Source organism: Myxine glutinosa, chromosome 5 (assembly GCF_964187855.1).
Source record: "Myxine glutinosa chromosome 5, kmMyxGlut1.1, whole genome shotgun sequence".
NCBI lineage: Eukaryota > Metazoa > Chordata > Myxini > Myxiniformes > Myxinidae > Myxine > Myxine glutinosa.
The window spans coordinates 134,577,667-134,596,436 of NC_136265.1; the positions used below are offsets into that span (position 1 = coordinate 134,577,667).

The window sequence follows — 18,770 nt, forward strand, 5'->3', positions numbered from 1 at the left end:
AACTCCAATCTGACTATTGTGACGTCATGTACAGGTAAGGGTCAAGAAACACGAAGGTTTCATTTTTTTTGAAAAAAATATATTTATACGTCATTAGTTAACACAAGTTCTTTTATTACTAGTTTTTTAAGCTTATAAATTTTTTTTTTAACTAAAGCGTTGGTGCTTCTCGGATATTGCGGGTTACCTGATTCCGATAACCGTTTGCGCACCCTGGTACGTACATACCCAGTACAAATCCCCAATCTTTTGTACACAATACCATTTGAACATTGTCATTGTGCATTTGTACGGACATGCCCGGTGCATATGCGACTTACAGGGGCTTGCTTGCAGACCCTCAAAGGACACCTGCTCAAACGTGTACTCGTACTCAGGAGGAAGCACCGTCCCGGCACTAGACGTGAGGGATGAGTTGGACATTGGGTGGAAAAGTTTTCCAACTTCGTCTCGGGACATGGCTGCTTTAAATTTGGGGGCAGGGGAAGAAGAGGTGTACAAAAGGTCGGTTAGTATTGCAGCTCTTCCACGAGTATCCACTGGAAAGGTTTGCGCTGTAGCGGTTACCGCTGGATGCACACAATCGCCTTGCACCGGCCAGAACACGGCCAGACGCGCCTCTCCCGGGCATGCCCGGACTCACTGTTCCCGGGCACGCCCGAACCTCCCGGGCACGCCCGGTCTCGTCTTTCCCGGGCATGCCCGCTCTCGCCTTTCCAGGGCTCGCCTAGAGCGTCCGGGCATGCCCGCTATCGCCTTTTCAGGGCTCGCCCAGAGCGTCCGGGCATGCCCGCTATCGCCTTTCCAGGGCTCGCCCAGAGCGTCCGCGCATGCCCGCTATCGCCTTTCCAGGGCTCGTCCAGAGCGCCTGGGCACGCCCAGCCTCGACTTGCCAGGCCGCAGCCAAACACGCCCGGGCAGGTCCAGACTCGCCTTTCCAAGGCTCGCCCTTGACACCTGGGCATGCCCGGTATAGCTTTTGCCGGGCAAACTTCCCGACATAAATGTGTATATATATTGCTGCCCGATAAACGGGCTTGTCAGAATACCTGAGCTGTTTTGTTTCAATGAAGCAACTCGGATGAATTCCGTCTTTGGTAGCGTCAATTCTTTCGACTCGCGTTGGAGCGCAGTTCCTTCATTGGTGACCTACCGACATGGATACGGCAGTGACGCTTAAACTGCCTACCTTCTGGGAGGCTCACGCGGCTGTTTGGTTCGCTCAGGCGGACTCTCAGTTCGCCCTGCGAGGCATCACCGCGGACGACACCCGCTTCCATCATGTTGTGGCGGCGCTCGGTTCCGCCACCGCGGCCCGCGCCTTGAGCCTCCTCGAGCACCCGCCGGCTGCTGACAAATACGACGCGCTGAAGACACTCCTCCTCGACGCTTTCGCCCTCTCACCGGCAGCACGCGCACGGCGCCTGCTCGCTCTGCCCGAGCTCGGCGACACGCGCCCGTCCGAGCGCATGGACTATATGCTCTCGTTGCTCGGTGAGCACTCTCCGGATTTTCTGTTCCGCGAGCTGTTCCTTCGCCAGCTGCCTCACCCGGTACGCTTCGCCCTGGCTGGCACGTTGATCACGGATTCCCGCGCCCTCGCCAGGGAAGCCGATAAGATCTCCTCGGCGGGCCAGCACATCGGCGCGGTTACCTGGAGCCCGCTGCCGTCTGAGGCGACGCCCACGACACCCGAGCGCCCTGCGCGGTTGGAGGCCGAACTGCCGGTGCAACTGGCGGCCGCCACGCCACACTGCCCGCTTCCGACACGACGGCCGGGGCCTCCACCTGACCGGGCGTTGTGTTATTACCACGCCAGGTTCGGACACAAGGCTCGGACGTGCCGGCCCCCATGCACTTTCCGCAGGTCGGGAAACGGCCGGGCCGGCGTTCATTCCCAGCCATGAGCGCCGGCCACTCGGGCAACTTGCTGTTTATTCGGGACAAAGCGTCTGGGCGGCGTTTCCTGTGTGACACCGGCGCCCAACTGAGCGTCATACCCGCCTCCGAGCAGGACAGGCGGGACGCCGTTTGCGGCCCCTCTTTGGTCGCTGCTAATGGCTCGGCCATACGCACTTTCGGCCCACGCGTCGTCACCCTCTGCTTCGGCAGCCAGCGTTTTCAATGGACTTTTGTGACCGCCTGCATCCCCATGGCTTTGCTGGGCGCCGACTTCCTCTGCGCGCACGGGCTGCTGGTCGACGTCAAACGTCGTCGCCTTGTCAACGCCGAGACCTTCAGCTCCCTGGCGTGCACGATGAGCAGCTCCGCGCCGACCGAACTGGCGTGTGCCCTCCCGGCAGCGAACGAGTTCGCTCGCCTGCTCGCGGAATTCCCGGCCCTCACGCGGCCGACGTTTTCGGCCGTCGCGGTGCGGCACGGGATCGAGCACCACATACCCACTACGGGCCCGCCGGTCTACGCCAGGGCCCGCCGCCTCGACCCGGCCAAGCTCGCCGTGGCGAAGGCCGAGTTCGACGCGTTGGAGCACCTCGGCATCGTGCGGCGCTCCGATAGCGCGTGGGCCTCGCCACTGCACATCGTGCCAAAGCCGGGGGGTGGATGGTGCCCGTGTGGTGACTACCGCCGTTTCAACGACGCTACCACCCCTGACAGGTACCCGATCCCGCATATTCAGGACTTTTCCGCCCGTTTGGCGGGACGGGTCATCTTTTCGAAAATTGACCTGATACGGGGCTACCACCAGGTACCTGTCCGGGCTGCCGACGTCCCGAAGACGGCCGTCATCACGCCGTTCGGCCTGTTCGAGTTTTTGCAGATGCCGTTTGGCCTCAAGAACGCAGCCCAGGCGTTCCAGCGCTTGATGGACGGCGTGCTGCGCGACCTGCCGTTTCTTTTCGTCTATCTGGACGATATCCTCGTCGCCAGCACGTTCCGCGCCGAGCACCTCCTCCACCTCCGAACACTGTTCGGTCGCCTCAGCGAGCACGGCTTAATTGTCAACCCGGTCAAATGCCACTTCGGCACGACGACCGTTGACTCTTTGGGCCACCGCATCACCAAGACCGGGGCTGTGCCGCTGCCGACCAAGGTCGAGGCCATCACCACGTTCCCGCGTCCCCGTTCCATCAAGGCCCTCCAAGAGTTCCTCGGCATGGTGAATTTTTATCACCGATTCGTGCCCCGCGCTGCTCAGCTCATGCGGCCCCTTTACGAGGCCCTCCGGGGCAAGCCGGCCAAGCATGACATTGTTTGGTCCGCGGCCATGGACGCGGCCTTCGCCAGCGCCAAACGGGCCCTCGCCGACGCAACGCTGCTGGCTCACCCGGTGCTCAACGCGCCCATCGCCCTCACTACGGACGCCTCCAACTACGCGGTGGGCGCCGTCCATGAGCAATGGGTGGACGGGGTTTGGCAGCCAGTCGCTTTTTTCAGCCGGCAACTCCGGCCGAACGAGTTAAACTACAGCACGTTCGACCGCGAGCTGCTCGGGCTATTCCTGGCCGTTCGCCATTTCCGACACCTCCTGGAGGGCCGCCCGTTCACGGCTTTCGTCGACCACAAGCCGTTGGTCTACGCAATGGCTAAGGTCACGGAGCCGTGGTCGGCCCGCCAGCAGCGCCACCTCTCCGCCGTGTCGGAGTTCACCACGGACATCCGGCACGTCGCCGGCAAAGACAACGCCGTGGCCGACTGTCTTTCTCGGGCCAGCGCGAACGCGGTCCACCTCGGCGTGGACTTCGCGCTCATGGCGGCCGACCAGACCACCGACGCCTCGGTGCAGGCACTCCGTGCGGCGGACACGGGCCTCCGCCTGGCCGACATTCCCTTCGCGGGCACCGTCCTGCTCTGTGACGTCTCCCAGGGCTAGCCTCGCCCCATCGTGCCCGTTTCCTGGCAGCGCCGCATCTTCGCCTCCATCCACGGCCTTTCTCACCCGGGCCGGAAAGCTTCTCAGAAGCTGGTGTCGGCGCGTTTCGTCTGGCACGGCCTTCGACGAAACATCCGCGACTGGGCCAACGCCTGCACGGCCTGCCAGCGGGTCAAGGTCCACCGCCACACCCAGGCCCCGCTGGCACCTTTCGCCGTGCCTGAACGGTGTTTCGACCACGTCCACGTGGACCTGGTGGGTCCCCTGCCCCCCTCGCGGGGGTTCACCCACCTGCTCACCATGGTGGACAGGACCACCAGGTGGCCGGAGGCCGTGCCCCTCGCCTCCACCACCACCGCCGACGTGGCGCAGGCGTTCATCGCCACCTGGGTCGCGCGCTTCGGCGCACCAGCGGACATCTCGTCCGACCGCGGCCCACAGTTCACGTCTGAGCTTTGGGGCGCGGTCGCCCGTTCGTTGGGGGTCACGCTGCACCGCACCACGGCCTACCACCCCCAAGCCAACGGGTTGTGCGAGCGGTTTCACCGCTCCATGAAGACCGCACTCATGGCCGGCCTTCAGGACGACGGTTGGGCCGACCGGCTGCCGTGGGTCCTTTTGGGCCTTCGCACGGCCCCCAAGGAAGACCTCCAGGCGTCCGCCGCCGAGCTCATCTACGGCCAGCCGCTCCGCGTCCCGGGCGAATTCGTGCCCGACGCTACCAGTCCCTGGTCCGCCGCTCGCCAGCGCTCGGACCTCCAGGAGGCCGCCCGACGATTTGCCACCGTGCCGACGTCCCGCCACGGTGGCCCCCAGTCCTACGTCCCCCCGGCGCTTCGCACAGCGGAGTACATCTTTGTGCGTCATGACGCGCACCGGGGGCCACTCCGGCCGCCGTACGACGGGCCCTTCCGGGTCCTGCGACGGGGCGACAAGTCTTTCATCGTCGACTTCGGCGGCCGGCCGGACCGGATTTCTGTGGACCGCCTCAAACCGGCGCACATGGACGTCGACCGACCACCACGGTTGGCCCTTCCTCCGTGGCGAGGCCGCCCCCCGTCCACAGTTCCCCCCGCTCGACCACCCACCACCACGTCGGACCCCTCCCCACGACCCTCCAGGGGTCGCTTCGGCCGGGTCATCCGGACCCCCCTTAAATTGACCCTGCCGGTGCAGGTCGATTCTGGAGGGGCGTGTGTAGCGGTTACCGCTGGATGCACACAATCGCCTTGCACCGGCCAGAACACGGCCAGACGCGCCTCTCCCGGGCATGCCCGGACTCACTGTTCCCGGGCACGCCCGAACCTCCCGGGCACGCCCGGTCTCGTCTTTCCCGGGCATGCCCACTCTCGCCTTTCCAGGGCTCGCCCAGAGCATCCGGGCATGCCCGCTATCGCCTTTTCAGGGCTCGCCCAGAGCGTCCGGGCATGCCCGCTATCGCCTTTCCAGGGCTCGCCCAGAGCGTCCGGGCATGCCCGCTATTGCCTTTCCAGGGCTCGTCCAGAGCGCCCGGGCACGCCCAGCCTCGACTTGCCAGGCCGCAGCCAAACACGCCCGAGCAGGTTCAGACTCGCCTTTCCAAGGCTCGCCCTTGACACCCGGGCATGCCCGGTATAGCTTTTGCCGGGCAAACTTCCCGACATAAATGTGTATATATATTGCTGCCCGATAAACGGGCTTGTCAGAATACCTGAGCTGTTTTGTTTCAATAAAGCAACTCGGACGAATTCCGTCTTTGGTCGCGTCAATTCTTTCGACTCGCGTTGGAGCGCAGTTCCTTCAGCGCCACCTATTCCCGAAGGTACGGTTGAAATCAGTCCTTGTGTCAGAAACGAATACGCGTCTACACTCGTAGCTACTTTCATATAGATCGTTCGCTCAGATCTACTCTATTCTAAATACCACACGGAGCAGTCTTGCTTGCGAATGTTTCTGAAATTACTCGAGTGTATTTTTAAGAGGTTGTTGAATTTGATAACGTTAGGAAACAAAACCCCATAGTTTAGGGAACGTTAGGTTTTTACCATAAACACAATGGATTAAGTGTAATACCACAGGAGTGTGACATCATCCTAAGGCTCCCGACACAAAAACCGGTGACAAGGTATCTCAGGTGTGTTGGTTGCCCTTCGTATCTGAAAAAGATCATTCACATGAAACATGTGAACCACCTCATCAATATGTTTATCGTGTAGAAGCTGAGACAGCAACTGCTGGAATAGCTAGTTGTGTAACCTGGTGTCAATCAATTTTCCCCTCATCAATCTACACTTAATACCCCATAATGACAAAGAGAAAACAGGATTTTAGAAAGTTTTGCAAATTTATTAAAAAGAAAAAACTGAAATATAACATTGACATAAGTGTTCAGAACCTTAACTCAGTACTAGTTGAAGCACCTTTGGCAGCGATTTCAGCCTCGAGTCTTCTTGGGTATGACGCGACAAGCTTTGCACACCTGGATTTGGGGATTTTCTGCGATTCTTCTCTGCAGATCCTCTCAAGCTCTGTCAGGTTGGAAGGGGACCGTCGGTGGACAACCATTTTCAGGTCTCTCCAGAGATGTTCGATTGGGTTCAAGTCAGGGCTCTAGCTGGGCCACTCAAGGACCTTCACAGAGTTGTCCCTAAGCCACTCCTGCATTGTCTTGGCTGTGTGCTTAGGGTCATTGTCCTGTTGGAAGGTGAACCTTCGGCCCAGTCTAAGGTCCTGAGCGCTCTTTTTCAGGTTTTCATTAAGGATATCTCTGTACTTTGCTCCGTTAATTGTTCCCTCAACCCTGACCAGTCCCCCAGTCCCTGCTGCTGAAAAACACCCTCACAGCATGATGCTGCCACCACCATGCTTCACGGTTGGGATGGTAATGGACAGGTGATGAGCGGTGCCTGGTTTCCTCCAGACATGACGCTTAGCCTTGAGGCCAAACAGTTCAATCTTGGTTTCATCAGACCACAGAATCTTGTTTCTCAGTCTGAGAGTCCTTTAGGTGCTTTTTTGCAAACTCCAAGCAGGCTTTCATGTGTCTTTTACTGAGGAGAGGCTTCCGTCTGGCCACTCTGCCATAAAGCCCAGATCGGTGGAGTGTTGCAGTGATGGTTGTCCTTCTGGAAGTTTCTCCCATCTCCACACAGGATCTCTGGAGCTCAGCCAGAGTGACCATCGGGTTCTTGGTCACCTCTCTTATCAAGGCTCTTCTCCCCGAATGCTCAGTTTGGCTGGGCGGCCAGCTCTCGGAAGAGTCCTGGTTGTTCGAAACTTCTTCCATTTAAGAATTATGGAGGCCACTGTGCTCTTGGGAACCTTCAATGCAGGAGAAATTTTTTTGTAGGCTTCCCCAGATCTGTGCCTCAACACAATCCTGTGTTACGGATTCCGGATTTAGGTGAATTACTATTCAGGTCATTGCTTATTAATGTTTATTCTATTAAAGGTTGTTGTGGTTAAATGGTTAGAGGCGCTCCTGATAACAGGAGACCGGAAACGGGATGGTGAACCGGAAGAAGAAAAAAAGACACGAGGTCCTGGAGAAGCGGCCATCTTCTTCTTCCTCGCCCAGCTCCGACATGAGCGGTGTCGATATTGATTAGCGTTGGGAACGCTGAGTTTGAAAAGCCCGTCTGGCGAGAGGAGTTACCTGCGCGGGGTGATTGCCTGTTACGTGTCAGGTTGCCGTGGCTTCCTGGAAGGAACCAAGCGTCCGGCACTGTTCGCCTCGACGCCTCCGAGGGCGTGTACGGGTCGCACCTTGGGCCTCGCGCGCTTTGCGAGCCGCGCTTTGCTTTGCCCGCTTTGCTTTGCAAGGAGGTGTGCGCTGGAGCAGCTGTTCCCGGTACGTGACGTGCACGTTTGGAGCACGTCAGCCAGGGGTCCGTTCAACCGCCCGTGTGCGGAGAAGTCGACCTTCACCTTGGTCTGGAGGGGCCCAGAGACATTGTGAGGGACAGTGACTATTGAGGGGTCGTGAGTGGGGAAAGGGGGGAAATATATGAGATGGCCATCTGAGTAATATTGTTGATTGATTGTTGAGTGTTGTTGATTGATTGGGAATATATTATCCATTAATCCGGATCCTTGGTGTGGGGGTTTCTTATTGACTTGAATTGTTGTGTCTTTCATATTGATTGCGTTACGAAAGCGTATAAATCCTATATCTTTCTGGCGGGGTTCCTCCCACGGTCCGGGGGTCACCAAGACCAGGTAGTTACCGGGAGGACCACGTAACACCTGTCTCTGAGCTCTGCAGGCAGTTCCTTCGACCTCATGGCTTGGTTTTTGCTCTGATATGCATTGTCAGCTGTGAGACCTTATATAGACAGGTGTGTGCCTTTCCAAATCATGTCCAATCAATTGAATTTACCACAGGTGGACTCCAATCAAGGTGTAGAAACATCTCAAAGATGATCAAGAGAAATGGGAGGCACCTGAGCTAAATTTCAAGTGTCATAGCAAAGGGTCTGAATACTTATGTAAACGTCTGCACAAGATTATACTCGATATTATACCCGAACGTTGACTAGTCGCGCGATGCTAGGTCAATGACGGAACAGACACACGGCTGGGATTAAAATGACGACACCAGGGATACGGTTCTCAAGACCTCCGGAGGAGATTATATTCGTTACGGAAGGTCAGATTACAGGGACGAGAGGTACAACATAGAAAGACAAGCACTTAGACACAATCTTATATTATTCCCAACAGACGACAGATAAACGGGACAAAGCTGACTCACACGGGGATTGATGGCTAGGAAAGGCAGGATCGATGGCTCAAGGTGCACTCTTGGCTCAAGGACAGGGTACTGTACGGTCCAGTAGATGCAGGAGGTTTCACAGCGCTCGAGGTGGCGTCTTGTCGTCTCAAGCTGGGGGCGCATCTCACGTCACATCCGGCGCGGGGCTGCGTATATCCGGCGGGGAGTGACACGCCCTCGGCTCGTTAGCTCCGCCTCGTGGAATCGGCACGTTGCTTCTCATTGGGTGCGTGCGGGGGGGTTACCGGCTCCGCCCTTGACGAGGAGCTGACAAGGAGCCCCTTTGTGGTAACCCCGTGGAGCGCATGGTCTGGAGCGCGTTGTCTGGAGCGCATTGTCGATGGCGGCTAACCGAGCCGGTGGGAGGACGCACACTCCCCCCCGCGCAGCGCCGTGCCCCTCTGTTGTTGTAGACGGGGAAGAAGATGGGAGGAGGTATGGGAAAGGTCCTAAACTCACTACTGGTGCCATATAATCACATTCTGGTGCAACGAAGAGTCATAATTAATGGAAACGAGGCCTTAACTGACATAGACTAAGAATAACTAGCAAGATGTCCGAAAGTTGTCTACGTGTGGTGCGGTGGACCTGGGCACGACATTTAATGGGGGAATAAGGGGAAGGTCGGCCCTACTGATTGTTGTTTACAGACAATGGGACTAGGGAATGGGGGATTGGGGATAGTTGGGGAGTATTGGGGAAAATAGGGGAATATTTACAAGCGGATATGGAGGCCAAATTCCATATTCGCAACATTGCACCCTTCTCGACCCTCGGGGCGTCCCGACCCGATAAATTTTTACCTACTTTAGTGTGGCACGCAATGTAGTTCCCTCTACTATTAACTCTACCCTGAGTGCGACAGTTTTACAGATATTCACAAATGAGTAAATATGTCCCCCTGCGACGTTGCACCCTTCTCCTCACAGAAACACACCCACAGGATAACCGAATCCGGAAAGAATCCTCAAACTAAACATACAGCCGGTAGGGAGCATTATTTACACAGGACTACGCTGATATTTACACTACGATCCAGGACCTGTTTTTGGAGGAACACATGCAGATGTTATGCATAGAGAGAGCACGCTTGCCAGCATCGATACACCAACCCACGAGTGCTCTGTGGCCGACGGCCTTTAATAACGTGCAGAGCACCCCTTCCAAGCATCAAGCACCACCCCATCACACAGTGAGCACCATCCGGTGCACCAATAAAGTGTTTATAAATCATTGTGTGGTGTCGCAGCCGGCCGATGTTCTGCCGCTGGTCTTGCCTTCGTGTGGTGCACTTGGCCTTCTTACTTCTTTTCAAAAATAAAGAAAGGCGCCAACCGCGTCCATTTCTGTATTTTGTCCTTCAGTGGTGTCAACTATAAGTGGTTCACCTGTTTGGCATAGGTGCCACGTTGACCCATAGGTCCATCCCCGGGTGGTGCTTGGCCGCAAACGAACTGCGGTCCATTGTGGGTGGCCACAAACATTGCGGTCCATATGGTGTATCGATCCCGGCAGCAAACAGCGAAAGTGCAGGCCCACAACTGCGCAGCCAGCACCTCTCTCTCCTCTCTCTCTACCCCAAAGCCAGATCCTCGGAGGTGGGAGACAAAAGAAGAAACAAGTGAGTAAGGTGGTAAGGGCGCAAAAGTGCACGCAATATAAGGTAACGCACACTGGGGGCACATGGGAACCAGGTGAGACAGGTACGTTCCTATCGTACGCCCCCCCCCCCCAACCAGGTAACCTACAGGGCCCCTCCCTTACCCCTTACTGCATCCACAAAACACAACACTACCCATAAACATCTACTTTACAAATCAACAAACATCCCTACTGTCTTCCCCGTTCCTCCCATAAACCAAATTCGTCTTCTCTCCCTCCTAACCAATCAAATTTGCCATTTTCAACTCTCATCAAAATTTGCCATTACCAATTCATCATCAGTCCCTCCTAGGGAGGGAGAGATGGAATCACCCCAATGTCTCATCCACGTCGTGATGCGTCTCACAAATCCACAGCAATCTCATTTCCTGCAACAAAACAAAGAAAACACAGGTGTGGAGTCATCATCATCACCACAGGTAAGTGGCTGCGTATGGTGCGACAGGTTCATCAATCCTAACTATTTCCTAAATGACTTTAACAACTTTACACTACCCGGGGTCTTTCTCCGGCCAAACCATTGGCCCTCTTACACTATGGGTTCTAAAAACCAATTCCCATTGGCCAAACTGTGGTGCGCTTCAATTTGGGGTCTCACTCCCCCGATTCATCTCCCGGTGCCCTCGTACAATTTCTGGGCTGCGGCGTGTACCTCTCCCAGTGGGTCTACCCACCTGCACACCTCCACCACTGCAGTTGCCTCCGAGCTTACCTGCTCCTTGCCCTAACCTAACTACCTGGGGAAGGCCCTCTGGCACTCTCCCCACTCGGTGCCCTCTCTGGCACTGGGCTACCCGGGTCCGTCCTCCGGATCCTCGGGTCCCATCCACAACTCTACCGGCTCCCAGAGCCCACCTGCGGCCTCACCTGGCCGACATCCTCACAGTGGTGGAGTGCCCAACCAACTACACACACTAACAGGCTACACGCCCAGCCATTTCCACAACACTAATGCACCCATCCACAATACCATTCTGCAACCGCACCACAAATGCCAATATCCAACCACAATTTACCTGCACCCTCTACCTAACACTTACACTACCCGCCCCGGGTACTCGTGAAAGGGGTCCACTCTTCCCCCATCCACACCTTCGCACCATGCACACCACTCCGTACCACTCACTCCAACTCTCTCCACACACCTGTACTTGCACACCTGTGCTCTCACACCTGGTGCCACCTGCACCCTTCTCTCCCCAAGCGCCTTCGCGCTGATCCACAACACTCACTCTCACACACTGCTCCACACACCTGTCCAGTTGCACACCTGTGCAATCACACCTGTTCAATTCTCACACACACGGCATCATCTCAGCTAACTACTCCCTTCTGAAACTTGCGCTTCCCAGTCGTCCCTTTTAACTATTGCGCTCCCACGTCATTATTATCCACACTAATCTACCTGCGTCCCCACTACAGGTATCAGTCACGAACTAAACTTAACGTTACCTAATGTCATCTTCTAGGGCCCTATCAATATAACCTAACCCACCCGGGCTAGTTTTCACTGCCATACACCCCATAAGCTATTGCTCCTTTGCCCCCCACATGGGAAGGGTGGCAGGGATGCCATCCCACCACATCGGGGGTCTCTCACTACCAATTTTGCACATCAAATTTCAATAAATCAAAAGTTTTGCCAATCACTGCCCATCATCTGCCAATCACTACTGCCAATCCCTTGCCAATCATCAAATTTTGCTTTTCTCTAATTTTGGGTCCAAAACACTAACCTCATCACCCAGTCTACTCACTAATACCTCTCGGTGCGCCAATTCCTGTCCAAAGCCAGGCTTCGTAAAGCCAAGCAATGGATGCTGGTTGTTTTGTGCCAGCGGCTGGATGCGTCCGGCACTCGGTGCAGGGACGGGGGCTTACCCGGGCCGAGATCCCACGCATCACCTCGGCGTGGAGCCATCCAATGTCCCGATCTCGACCTGCCGGAATGCCTCAACAAAAAGTGGTCGCCATGACGACCCTTTCTATCGGGCCGCCCGCTCCGCCTAGTGGAGCACGGACGCGGCCGTTCAAAGCGAGGCCCAGCACGCACCGAGGGCCCGATTCGGCTATAAGTCGTTCTCAACTCTACCCCATCTAACGTCGATGCTTCACCTGGACGCTTACACCCCGCAGCCCGTTCCTTGCTCACACATCCCGCCGTGCCCATGCTCCTCGTACCTTTCCTTACACACCCAGGTACACCCATTCCACTCACAGCCTTGGTCACACACCTGACCACCGAACACTTTGGCACACATTCGTTGCTCGCACACCTCACCAATACACCGCTTCGCGCCCCCTCCTCGGTCACCTCCTCTGTGACAATCACAGGTGTGCCCTCATTCGCACACCCAACCACGTGCCTCACCACCAACTCCAGCGTGCATTCCCACTCACGCTCTACCATTCCAGGTGTGCATCCTTCCATCCCAGGTGTACATCCTCGCTCACCTGTCACAACTAACTCACGCTCCATGTCACTCTCACTACTTTCACCTCCATTCCTGACAACGCACTCGCCCTTACTCCCGACAGCGCACTCTTTCCTCATGCACCTGTCCGTTACACACCTCTCTCGTGCACACCCTTGCGCACACTCTCCCGTCACACCCTCTGTAACACTCACCACAGGTGTGCATTCTTCCTTGCCTTTGACAGCGCACTCTTTCCCCATGCACCTGTCCGTCACACACCTTTCTCGCGCACACCCTTGCGCACACTCTCCCGCTACACCCTCTGTAACACTTACCACACCGCGCTTCCATGTGCTCCCTCGCACACGCGCTACGACCGACTCGCTCTCGCCAGCACCCTCGCTACTCCTTGGCACGCACTTTTTCCTCACACACCCCTGAGTCGGACTTTCTCGCACACCTCCTTTTTCGCACACCAGACCTGTCGCACACTTCACCAACGGCCTCTCACGAACACCCGGGTCCATCTCGACCCCCAAGCTTCTTAAATCCCCTGGCGCATCATACGCACGACCATATTGGTCACCACTTACACCGGGTCCTCTTCCTCTTCGCTTCTCCTCCATCACCTGCGAATCCCTCATCCGGTTAATGAGCACATCATCACGATCCAAACACAGACTTTGGACCAATTCTTTTATCTCCTCTTTTATTTCTTTCTTATCCCCTCTCCGTCGCTTCTTAATTTCGCTCATCCCTTCTTCCACTTCTTCTAGTTTCTGCTTCACCTCTTTCATTCCCTGGTACGTCTCCTCAAGCTCGTCCTCCAAGGCTACCTTGACCGTTTCCAGGTGCGTCCTCACCTGCCGGTCCTTCGTCTCCATTACCTCTACCACCTCGTCCAACCTCGTTGTCAGTCCCTCACGTACCATCTGACATTCCCTCTTCGTCGCTATCAAGTCGTCTTTTAGTTCTTTCTGTGTCACTTTTAACCCTCCTAATACCGCAGTGTTCCTTTGAACCTGCTCCGTTAGTCCTTTTTGTCCCTCCGTCAGCTGTTCCACCTCCTGCGTCAGGACCTCTATGCCCCCTTGTAACTTTACCGTCCCCTTTCTCACCTCCTTCTCCATGTGCGCCTTACAGTGCCTCACCTCCTCGCGCACTCCTCCGACCTCCTCACTCACTCCTCTCCTGATCTCCTCTCCCATCACTTGCATCTCCTGCCCAGATGCCACCCTCATCTGCTCCATTTCCTCCCTGTGAGCATCCAGTTTGGCTTCTACCCCCATTCTGACCCCCTCTATCTGCTGCCCCATTTGGTTAACTTCCCTTTCCGCTTGGTCCCTCATGTCCCTCAATTTGCCTTCCATGGTGTTTTCTAACCCCTCTAACCCTTTTTGCATCCCTTCCATTTGATTCTCTTGAGCGGCCATTCTGTTTTCTACCCCCATTAACCCATGTTTCACCCCTTCTATCCCATTGTCTAACCCCTCTAATTTCTTGTCTAATCCCTCACCGGTACCCCTCGCTTCGTCCCTCATTACCCCCATTTGGCCCTCCATCCTATCCATTTTTGCATTCAGTTGGGTCAAGAATAATCTGAGGTCAAACCCGGTTTGCCCAGCGTCCCCAGCCGCCACCGCAGGCTCGCCCTCCGCGGCGCCGCTATTTTGGGACCCTTCAACCACGTGAGCGAGCGCGCCATTTTGCGCGCCCGCTACTTCGTGCGTGACGGCGCTATTTTGCGAACCTGCCGCCCTCACTGCTTCGCTCTCCTCTTGTCCCTCAATTTGGTCCTGGATCGACCCTACCTCACTCTCCTTTACCGGACCCCAGCTGTCTTGACCCGCCATAGCGCGACTTTCAAAATTCGGTTTTTTTTTTATTTTCGTAAAACAAATTCAAATTTCGCCGTTATAATTTCGCGCGGGAAACGCGCTCCGAATCGATTCTACTTGTTACAAATTTGGGCCTAATAAATTTAGTCCCGGGTTCGAATTCCACTCCTCGACACCAATTGTTACTGACGTGGCTTGGATGTTATTCACCGAGCGGTTTTGGGATGACCACGTCTGCACAAGATTATACTCGATATTATACCCGAACGTTGACTAGTCGCGCGATGCTAGGTCAATGACGGAACAGACACACGGCTGGGATTAAAATGACGACACCAGGGATACGGTTCTCAAGACCTCCGGAGGAGATTATATTCGTTACGGAAGGTCAGATTACAGGGACGAGAGGTACAACATAGAAAGACAAGCACTTAGACACAATCTTATATTATTCCCAACAGACGACAGATAAACGGGACAAAGCTGACTCACACGGGGATTGATGGCTAGGAAAGGCAGGATTGATGGCTCAAGGTGCACTCTTGGCTCAAGGACATGGTACTGTACGGTCCAGTAGATGCAGGAGGTTTCACAGCGCTCGAGGTGGCGTCTTGTCGTCTCAAGCTGGGGGCGCATCTCACGTCACATCCGGCGCGGGGCTGCGTATATCCGGCGGGGAGTGACACGCCCTCGGCTCGTTAGCTCCGCCTCGTGGAATCGGCACGTTGCTTCTCATTGGGTGCGTGCGGGGGGGTTACCGGCTCCGCCCTTGACGAGGAGCTGACAAGGAGCCCCTTTGTGGTAACCCCGTGGAGCGCATGGTCTGGAGCGCGTTGTCTGGAGCGCATTGTCGATGGCGGCTAACCGAGCCGGTGGGAGGACGCACACTCCCCCCCGCGCAGCGCCGTGCCCCTCTGTTGTTGTAGACGGGGAAGAAGATGGGAGGAGGTATGGGAAAGGTCCTAAACTCACTACTGGTGCCATATAATCACATTCTGGTGCAACGAAGAGTCATAATTAATGGAAACGAGGCCTTAACTGACATAGACTAAGAATAACTAGCAAGATGTCCGAAAGTTGTCTACGTGTGGTGCGGTGGACCTGGGCACGACATTTAATGGGGGAATAAGGGGTAGGTCGGCTCTACTGATTGTTGTTTACAGACAATGGGACTAGGGAATGGGGGATTGGGGATAGTTGGGGAGTATTGGGGAAAATAGGGGAATATTTACAAGCGGATATGGAGGCCAAATTCCATATTCGCAACAATATTGATTAGCGTTGGGAATGCTGAGTTTGAAAAGCCCGTCTGGCGAGAGGAGTTACCTGCGCGGGGTGATTGCCTGTTACGTGTCAGGTTGCCGTGGCTTCCTGGAAGGAACCAAGCGTCCGGCACTGTTCGCCTCGACGCCTCCGAGGGCGTGTACGGGTCGCACCTTGGGCCTCGCGCGCTTTGCGAGCCGCGCTTTGCTTTGCCCGCTTTGCTTTGCAAGGAGGTGTGCGCTGGAGCAGCTGTTCCCGGTACGTGACGTGCACGTTTGGAGCACGTCAGCCAGGGGTCCGTTCAACCGCCCGTGTGCGGAGAAGTCGACCTTCACCTTGGTCTGGAGGGGCCCAGAGACATTGTGAGGGACAGTGACTATTGAGGGGTCGTGAGTGGGGAAAGGGGGGAAATATATGAGATGGCCATCTGAGTAATATTGTTGATTGATTGTTGAGTGTTGTTGGTTGATTGGGAATATATTATCCATTAATCCGGATCCTTGGTGTGGGGGTTTCTTATTGACTTGAATTGTTGTGTCTTTCATATTGATTGCGTTACGAAAGCGTATAAATCCTATATCTTTCTGGCGGGGTTCCTCCCACGGTCCGGGGGTCACCAAGACCAGGTAGTTACCGGGAGGACCACGTAACACCTGTCTCTGAGCTCTGCAGGCAGTTCCTTCGACCTCATGGCTTGGTTTTTGCTCTGATATGCATTGTCAGCTGTGAGACCTTATATAGACAGGTGTGTGCCTTTCCAAATCATGTCCAATCAATTGAATTTACCACAGGTGGACTCCAATCAAGGTGTAGAAACATCTCAAAGATGATCAAGAGAAATGGGAGGCACCTGAGCTAAATTTCAAGTGTCATAGCAAAGGGTCTGAATACTTATGTAAATGTGATATTTCAGTTTTTTCTTTTTAATAAATTTGCAAAACTTTCTAAAATCCTATTTTCTCTTTGTCATGATGGGGGTATTGAGTGTAGATTGATGAGGGAAAAAATGAATTAAAACGATTTCAGCATAAGGCTGCAACATAACAAAATGTGAAAAAAGTGAAGGGGTCTGAATACTTTCTGAATGCACTGTATATCCAAGACCAGACCACCTGCTAAGCGCAGACAAGCAGGAATTTTTTAATTTGTTCAGAGTGCCGGCGATAATTCGCCAAGTTTTCATGAAAGACAGCGTGGTGGGATCTTTAATGTCCAGCAACTAATGCCGGCAGACAGGCCCCCAGAGAGGCATGGCACCCACATGCCAAACACCAGAGAAAGAGAGAGTTTACAGCTGGGTGAACATTCAAACGTGGGCAGGACACATACCTCTAGGCTATCGTGCCTGTCCAGGTAGAGGTTGCGAGACGTTATAGCCTTCAAATATTATCCAATCAATTTTCGGAGACAGCTCAGTGCAAAAGCTCTGGAGGTCAATTGGGGGTCGAAGGTCAAGTGTTTCGAATGTGGAGGTCACAGTGTTTCACTTGTTCGACATCTGCTCACACACATGTAATGCGCATATATAACACCTGTGACGTTGTTTTGCAAGAGATTCAGCAGAGGCAGCACAAATATTTGTAAATCAGCCCGGACAATGGCTCAACATAACAATTCTACTGTTGCTTCTGTGAAAGCAATCAGGGGATGAGAAAAGCAAATGCACGATCCATTAATGGATGTAATGGTAGGAGAGAGTGGTGCAAAGCAATTTTCCCTTTATTTACTCTCTCTCTCTCTCTCTCTCTCTCTCTCTCTCTCTCTCTCTCTCTCTCTCTCTCTCTCTCTCTCTCTCTCTCTCTCTCTCTCTCTCTCTCTCCCTCTCTCTCTCTCTCTCTGCATTACGATGGTTTTTCGAGTACAGTGGAAGTTATAATGTTTTTTAGGAGATATGAAAGGGCAACAGAATATATCTATATATAGGTATGTGCACTCACCTAAGAGCTGCCATCCTGGTGTTTCACATGCTGGGAGATGCAAAGGGTCCACTGTCCCTTGGGTGAATGACAAGCACCGGAGGAGCCGTCTGCAAGCACTGCGTTGTTAAATATCCCACGGTGTCTTTCAAGAAGAGTAAGGCGAGTTATCGCCGGCACCATGAACCGATTACAAATCCGTGATTCAACCTACACAGCACAGCCTCACTCTCAGCAATGATGCAAACCAGTGGTTACGTACTGCACATGAATGCATGACGAATGAATAAGTGAATTGTTAACAAACCCCAAATAGAGCGATAAATAAATCGAGAAAAAAAGGAAAGGGAAAAGGAACCCGAGTTCAAGACACGACGGATGCAAAAGCCCAATTGGTGGTCGTTAAAGATCCCATCTAGAGTGGGATGAGGTGTACTAATCATAACCAAACTACTGAGGGTGTGTTCCGTTACCAAGCGGCTTGCTTATCGCTTGCTTGATACAAAGCGCTCAAGCACGAACTCCAACGGAACGGAGTGCTCAGCACCGCTTAACAACATGGCGGTCTCCATGGAAACAATGCCATCGTGATACTCAAACAAATGATGTCTGGGTCATCGCTTACAGTTTTACTCGATCCTCTTGTGACAACCTCACCATAACAAACTGATTGTGTTAGCAGCGGCTACAGAGTATGAGGAAGAGGGAAAGAAAAATAAATAAATGGGGAGGCAGAAGGAGGAACCCTCTACCAAGTTTATATATGGACCATACCATTGTGGATTTGGGGGAGTGAGGAGGTTATCCATGATAAAAAATACTTTCAAATACAAATTTTGGTTGTTAAAGCTGTTGAGGTAAAATACTGTCATGTAATTCCCCTCGGTGAATACTGGGGAATCACGGATAGCAAATCGAGCGTTATTTGAGGCGTTAATCAAACACAGACTCCACTATATATGCGCGGGAAGTAGGGAGAGGAAGAAGAAGAAGCGGAGATTTTACCTGTGGTCCCCAGCAGTCTTCAAACCTGGAGGAAATTAAACTCACGAACACTGATTTTGAATGTACAAGAATAACACGGCTTTA

The 18,770-nt window shown here is 54.3% G+C and overlaps 1 long non-coding RNA gene across 1 annotated transcript; it reads right to left on the bottom strand.

The window, feature by feature from the left end:
- Positions 1–325: 325 nt before the first annotated feature.
- Positions 326–17,822, bottom strand: LOC137428241 (uncharacterized). The gene is made up of 3 exons (XR_010984671.1): positions 17,703–17,822; positions 17,095–17,263; positions 326–461 (listed from the first exon to the last, which is right to left on the bottom strand). It is a non-coding gene; the product is annotated as an uncharacterized LOC137428241 (long non-coding RNA).
- Positions 17,823–18,770: the final 948 nt, after the last annotated feature.